The sequence below is a fragment of the Pinus tabuliformis genome, chromosome 1_2 (assembly GCF_031772625.1).
Source record: "Pinus tabuliformis cultivar Carrire ecotype Pingquan chromosome 1_2, CPIR1, whole genome shotgun sequence".
In the NCBI taxonomy this organism is placed as follows: domain Eukaryota; kingdom Viridiplantae; phylum Streptophyta; class Pinopsida; order Pinales; family Pinaceae; genus Pinus; species Pinus tabuliformis.
Genome location: NC_142298.1, coordinates 1138020879 through 1138028759, shown reverse-complemented (window position 1 = coordinate 1138028759; position 7881 = coordinate 1138020879).

The following is a 7881-nucleotide window of genomic DNA, read 5'->3' as shown; positions in this document are numbered from 1 at the left end:
TTTGTTTTCGACTTTCTTAGTATTGATGCTAAAAATATAGTTTGATGTACAAATCCGAATTTCTTTTCAAGCGACAAATATAAACAAGCTCTTTTTCGAAATAAAAAATAGAGATGATTACGACACCTTATGATTTTGAAATGAACACTCGTTTTTGACACTAGAAAATTACAAATTTAGACCAAAGTAAATAGTAACAGGATAATCGACCATCAACAACAATCAAACTTTCTCCTATGATCGAAATCGACACTTGCAACAGATTCAAATCAAAGGACGATAGTACGACTATGCTACTTTTGAAAAGGAAAACTGTAAACGACTCAACAAACACATAAAAACATCTACAGTTCTTTTGTACAAAGGAGGCAAAATAACAGCAAGGAAAAGGGGTTTCAAATAGACATATACTGATCACAGGCAGCAAAATTCAGGGATAGAACTGGAAAGAATGAAGCACAGGAACCACAGCTGCACAAAGCTAGTGTGATTAGCGCACTTGTAACACAGAGAATCTGAAATGCAGCACAGGTTGTCCCTTCGGGAAGTGCGCTGAAATTCAGAATCTCTGAACAGTACCTGCGCTGGGCCAGAAACGTGACTCTGTCCGGGTTCTGGGTCACATTTTGCAGCTCAGTCCTTGGTTTTTGGCCGAGTAAAAAGCAATCAATAATGCAACAATCAGGGGTAGATCTAAGGAGGATCTAAGAGCTATCACAAGGGAAATCGGATAGTTTGTGAATCAGCTGTTTAAATCATAAACAGATCCAGTGAATGGATTGAAGCAACAGTTATCTACTTTGCATTTGTTATGGCAAATGTAGTTCGAATGCTACTTATAAGTTTATGAAACAAACAACAAAGACATTTGATAAACAAACAAACTAATTATCTCCCCAGCGGAGTCGCCATTTTGTTACAGGGAAAAGTGTCTATATAGAACTACTCTATCCCACTAAGGTGTGACAACTGGCTTAGAAACAAACAGAGAAAAGCTACTTATGTTTTTCCTTTATGAATTATAGATAGAGAGGAATAGAAGGACTAACCTCTGTCTTGCGCTAATCCCTTGATTCGATCCCTCTCTTCTTTGATGGTCCCCAACTACTTGCTCCCTTGCACACCCAGCTTCACAAAGTACCTGCAAGATCACAGAAGCATAGCACTATACAAAGACATGGATCTATATTCATAAACAATCTAGGATTGGATGTAAATTGACCATAAAAATGTAACAAGCATCAATGATACAAAAGCATGGAGGAAAACTCAAATAGATTTTATTGATAAAACAAGAAAAGATCCAGGAGGAGTTACAACCGGTTGTTCTGACCCACATCAACCTCCCAACAAAGAAGCCCCTCTTCACCTCAAACAAAGCTTAGATCACCCAACAATCTGATGTTTGTCTCAGAAAACCAACAGCAATTCCTTATAATATGCAAAATTCCAGCCTCTGGATCTCTGGGATGAGGGATCCATATATAGATATCTGTAAGGAGGATGAGTCAGCTTGTGATTTGATTAGTGTCTTCTCTCTGTCAGTTCTTGCTTCCACTTGGAGACTGAGGGCCTCTTACTCATCCTTGGTCGAATTCAGTGAGGCAAGTGTCACAGGAGGAGATTCTGGAAGCTTTCATTGCCTCTCCACCTTGCAGAATGACACTACCATTTATCATTTCTCACCCATCGCACCCCACAGAAGGGAGTTTTGAAATGCAATGCACCCTCATAGTGCATTTGGGTGAGATGCAACGCACCTAGCTAGTGGAGCAATTGCAATGATCTTGTTTTGATCAATTTTGAGTAGTTTTTCATGGAGAACTTTTGGTAGAAGCTGTAATCTATTGACCTTGTTCCTTTAGGGGTTAGAACAACACTTTTAAGCACTTAGGAGCCCTTGGCTTATGGACATTTCATGCTTGGTTTTGTAAGGCACAAAAATGTCTATAACACCAAGGTTCGTGCTAGAACATCTTCCTTCAAGGAAAAAGTTCGCAAAAATATATATTCTGACTTAGAAGGAGAAATGAACTGGAGTACCAATGTGTGTCATGCACCTGAATATGTATAGGGTAATGTTCATCCTATAATTAGGACGGGTTATCTATGGATATTATCGGGAGGTATATACGGATCCCGTGTAGTAACCTTTCCATTTCATAAGTATCAGGATCAAGTATATGTTCAACCTTTTGTTGCAAAACATCAATCACTTTCCGATTCTTACGTGTATCAAGTGGAACATAGATCAGGTGACTCAAATTTCTATGAGAAGGAAGAACAAATCTTCAGTTATTCAGAAACTGAAACTGATCGGACCATATCCAACAAGCATCGAGACTCTATTTATGTCTTTTACCCTAATAATTACGATATTAAGGGGAAAAAGCAAATGAATTGATTCATCGTCTCATTGCAGTGTGATAAAGAATGGGAAAAAAGAATAATACCTTGTCCTGATGCAATTCTTAGAATACCCAAAAGTGGTATTCTACAGAGAAATTCCATTTTTGGATATTCTAATGTAGAACATGGAATACGTGATGGGTCGAATATGACAACACTGTTTTCCCTAGATTTATCGAGGGAAGGGGACAACTTGCAGATTCAAATTAGCTATTCTATTTCATATGAAGATGGTGAACGAATCCAAGTAATGAGGTCGGGTATGACTCTGACGACCTTCGTTCCTGCGGTAAAGGAACGGGTAAATTTTCCCCATGTTCGTTGGAGTTTGTGCTTATGAAAAGAATTTGGACGGTGTCATCCTTGTTCTCTTTAGTGATTGTATCATCTGAAGATGGAACCTCTGAAGGCAAGACCGGGTCAACTGCCGCCTCGACCTTTTGACTTTCGTCTGGTATGGATTCAGATGGTTCATCTTCAATGACAGATGCTTCGGCCGACCACCTGAGCGGGTTAGCCGGATTTTCAACTAGCGACGAACTCGGAAAGAGTTTTTTATATCCAGGAGGAAGTCATAACGGTGAAACCGAATGACCATCCAAAACTCTTTTAGCTTCATCTAAGAAGGGACAATGGTGGACAGCATGATCGCCTTCGCACAATTTACAAGGAAATCTATATTTTCCATTTTGTCCTGGGGCTTCACTTTCACTAGTTGACAGTGTGTTTTCAACATGATCATCAGAGGTTGACGACACCGAGTTGTGCAAACGAGGAGACCAGTCCCTTAAGATCCGAGGGATGCAAGGACAATCTCTGTGAAATTTGTCTACTTTGCAAATGACACATGGCGATTTAGGCTTGGTTGGTGCAGTGTGTGGATTTGTGTTAGACGACACTCGTTTTCCCCCATTTGCTTTTGGCTTCTTCTTCTTCTTCTCTTTCTTCTTCTTTTCCTTCTTCTCCTTAGGAACTTGACTTTTGGCTTTACCAGCCCCATCAAGTGAAGAGGAAGGAGGAGAGGAAGAATTAGAGGAAGTATAAGGTTGGTGGGTAACTCTTGATGCGTCTAATTGCTGATTCGATTGCTTAGGAATAGTGGTGTTATGAACGATAGAGGTTGAGAAGAGCCATACAGGCAAACCAATTGTCAGTCCTGGAAGCGACAATGTGGCCATATGGGGTGCACCAACATCTCCCCAAGAGGAGAAGGGACTAGGATTTCCTCCAAGGGGAATTCCTTGGTTGGTGGACTCCATTTTCTCAACCCAAGATCAACGTAGGAAAGGGGTAATGAATATTCCGTTTAATATAAATTTTTAGACGCATTGACACTTGTTTTTTCAGTTTTTAAGAGTCGAGAAAAAACAAAAGATGACTCTATTCGCCTTCAATTTTTAATGAGCCTGAAGTGACAAGTGCTCAGATGGACATTTTCCGTTAAGGAGTCTGAAAAGGAACGAAAGGGACTGCTCTGGAGGTCTAGGTAGAGGGAGTACCAAACCAATTGCAAAACTGTAGAATAATTTTTACGGTACGATAGTCAATATCGATAGGGCGGTAGACACGGCTTCCTATGGATAAAGGATTTAAGCCTATAGGGGTCTCCCAAAATATACTCGATGGTACGTGGGAGCACAAGTCCGTACTGGCACTTATCGTCTCAAAGTGGAGGAATCACCCAACCATCAGTGAGGACAACAGTTACCAGGCTTTACGACGCCGGAATACGTCTCTAGCCTAGACCTCTAAATGTTGTGCTTTAAGTTCCAAAGCGTTGTTAGATTCGTTGAATTTATTTTAAGTTGATCTTGTTTATGAAGTTTTCCTTTCGGGTTCACCACGAGATGTAGATGTAATTCCTAAAATGCAATCTAAAGATGATAAACAAACTTTTTATCTCTTTTGTGCAATGAAAATCCTAGCTACTAGGGGAAAGAAAGACAGAATATTTTCACAAAGAGCAAAGAGCACACTGTAAATGCACTTTCCTAAATCAAGCCAAATAGACTGTCTATATGAAAATGCACATGCATGTATTTGTTTTCGACTTTCTTAGTATTGATGCTAAAAAGAAAGTTTGATGTACAAATCTGAATTTCTTTTCAAGCGACAAATATAAACAAGCTCTTTTTCGAAATAAAAAATAGAGATGATTACGACACCTTACGATTTTGAAATGAACACTCGTTTTTGACACTAGAAAATTACAAATTCATACCAAAGGCAATAGTAACAGGATAATCGACCATCAACAGAAATCAAACTTTCTCCTATGATCGAAATCGACACTTGCGACAGATTCAAATCAAAGGACGACAGTACGACTATGCTAATTTTGAAAAGGAAAACTGTAAACAACTAAACAAACATATAAAAAAATCTACAATTCTTTTGTACAAAGGAGGCAAATTAATAGCAAGGAAAAGGGGTTTCAAATAGACATATACTGATCACAGGCAGCAAAATTCAGGGATAGAACTGGAAAGAATGAAGCACAGGAACCACAGCTGCATAGAGCTAGTCTGATCAGCACAACTGTAACACAAAGAATCTGAAATGCAGCACAGGTTGTCCCTTAAGGAAGTGCGCTGAAATTCAGAATCTCTGAACAGTACCTACGCTGGGCCAGAAACGAGACTCTGTCCAGGTTCTGGGTCACAGTTTGCAGCTCAGTCCTTGGTTTTTGGCCGAGTAAAAAGCAATCAATAATGCAACAATCAGGGGTAGATCTAAGGAGGATCTAAGAGCTATCAAAAGGGCAATCAGATAATTTGTGAATCAGTTGTTTAAATCATAAACAGATCCAGTGAATGGATTGAAGCAAAAGTTATCTACTTTTCATTTGTTATGGCAAATGCAGTTCGAATGCTACTTATAAGTTTATGAAACAAACAACAAAGAATGATAAACAAACAAACTAATTATCTCCCAGCAGAGTCGCCATTTTGTTACAGGAAAAAGTATCTATATAGAACTGCTCTATCCCACTAAGGTGTGACAGCTGCCTTAGAAAAAAACAGAGAAAAGCTACTTATGTTTTTCCTTTATGAATTATAGATAGAGAGGAATAGAAGGACTAACCTCTGTCTTGCGCTAATCCCTTGATTCGATCCCTCTCTTCTTTGATGGTCCCCAGCTACTTGCTCCCTTGCACGCCCAACTTCACAAAGTACCTGCAAGATCACATAAGCATAGCACTATACAAAGACATGGATCTATATTCATAAACAATCTAGGATTAGATATAAATTGACCATACAAATGTAACAAGCATCAATGATACAAAAGCATGGATGAAAACTCAAATAGATTTTATTGATAAAACAAGAAAAGATCCAGGAGGAGTTACAACCGGTTGTTCTGACCTAGCATCAACCTCCCAGCAAAGAAGCCCCTCGCCACCTCAAACAAAGCTTAGATCACCCAACAATCTGATGTTTGTCTCAGAAAACCAACAACAATTCCTTACAATATGCAAAATTCCAGCCTCTGGATCTCTGGGATGAGGGATCCATATATAGATATCTGTAAGGAGGATGAGTCAGCTTGAGATTTGATTAGTGTCTTCTCTCTATCAGTTCTTGATTCCACTTGGAGACTGAGGGCCTCTTACTCATCCTTGGTCGAATTCAGTGAGGCAAGTGTCACGGGAGGAGATTCTGGAAGCTTTCATTGCCTCTCCACCTTGTAGAATGACACTGCCATTTGTCATTTCTCGCCCATTGCACCCCACAAAAGGGAGTTTTGAAATGCAACGCACCCTCATAGTGCATTTGGGTGAGATGCAACGCACCTAGCCAGTGGAGCAGCTGCAATGATCCTGTTTTGACCAATTTTGAGTAGTTTTTCATGGAGAACTTCTGGGAGAAGCTTTAATCTGTTGACCTTGTTCCTTTAGGGGTTAGAACAACACTTTTAAGGACTTAGAAGCCCTTGTTTTATGGACATTTCATGCTTGGTGTTGTAAGGCACAAAAATGTCTATAACACCAAGGTTTGTGCTAGAACATCTTCCTTCAAGGAAAAAGTTCGCAAAAATATATATTCTGACTTAGAAGGAGAAATGCACTGGAGTACCAATGTGTGTCATGCACCTGAATATGTACAGGGTAATGTTCATCCTATACTTAGGACGGGTTATCTATGGATATTATCGTGAGGTATATACGGATCCCGTGTAGTACCCTTTCCATTTCATAAGTATCACGATCAAGTATATGTTCAACCTTTTGTTGCCAAACATCAATCACTTTCCGATTCTTACGTGGATCAAGTGGAACATAGATCAGGTGACTCAAATTGCTATGAGAAGGAAGAACAAATCTTCATTTATTCAGAAACTGAAACTGATCGGATCATATCCAACAAGAATCGAGACTCTATTTATGTCTTTTACCCTAATAATTACAATATTAAGGGGAAAAAGCAAATGAATCGATTCATCGTCTCATTGCAGTGTGATAAAGAATGGAAAAAAAGAATAATACCTTGTCCTGATGCGATTCTTAGAATACCCAAAAGTGGTATTCTACAGAGAAATTCCATTTTTGGATATTCTAACGTAGAACATGGAATACTTGATGGGTCGAATATGACAACACTGTTTTCCCTAGATTTATCAAGGGAAGGGGACAACTTGCAGATTCAAATTAGCTATTCTATTTCATATGAATATGGTGAACGAATTCGAGTAATGAGTGATATAAGTATTCCATTGGTTCGAACTTGTATAGGATTTGATTGGGAACAAATAGATTCTATAGAATCTGAGGCTTATGTTTCTCTTATTTCAGTAAGAACAAATAAGATCGTTAACAATATGGTTCAAATTAGCTTGATGAAATACCCCCCTTTTTTCATGGGGAGAAGGGACAATAAAACAAGTCCAAATTTGATGTTCCATAACAATTTGGACCACACTAATCTTTTATCTTCCAATGGGGTGAGTCAATTAATTAGTAAGCATCAAGGAACTATTTGTTCATTATCTAATGGGGAAGAAGATAGTGGATCTTTTATGGTTCTATCACCATCCAACTTATTTTCCTTCACCTCATTTCGATAGGGACTAGCCCCCATACCCTGTTGTTGGGAGACAACTAAAACAGAGTGGGAAGGGATTAAAGTGATGGGAATTAGATCTAGCCTATATCTAAAAATTTTCTTGCTATAATTTACTACGTAAATTATTGAATCAAGTCTGCAATTATTCTGAATCATACATTTAAAGATGGCTTAAAATTTGATTTTTTCAATTTTGGTAATTTTTTTCCTATTTTTGGGCATCTTGGGCATCGGTTTTAGATCATTAGCTTACTGATATGCTGATTTATTTACTGCTCTAATAAGTTGTTTCATATGTGATATATTACTAAATACATCATCATAAAGTGGGCTAAGTACATAAATTTACATTTGCTAGCCATTGGAATTTTTTATGCTTTATATGTTGGGTAAATGTTATGATCTA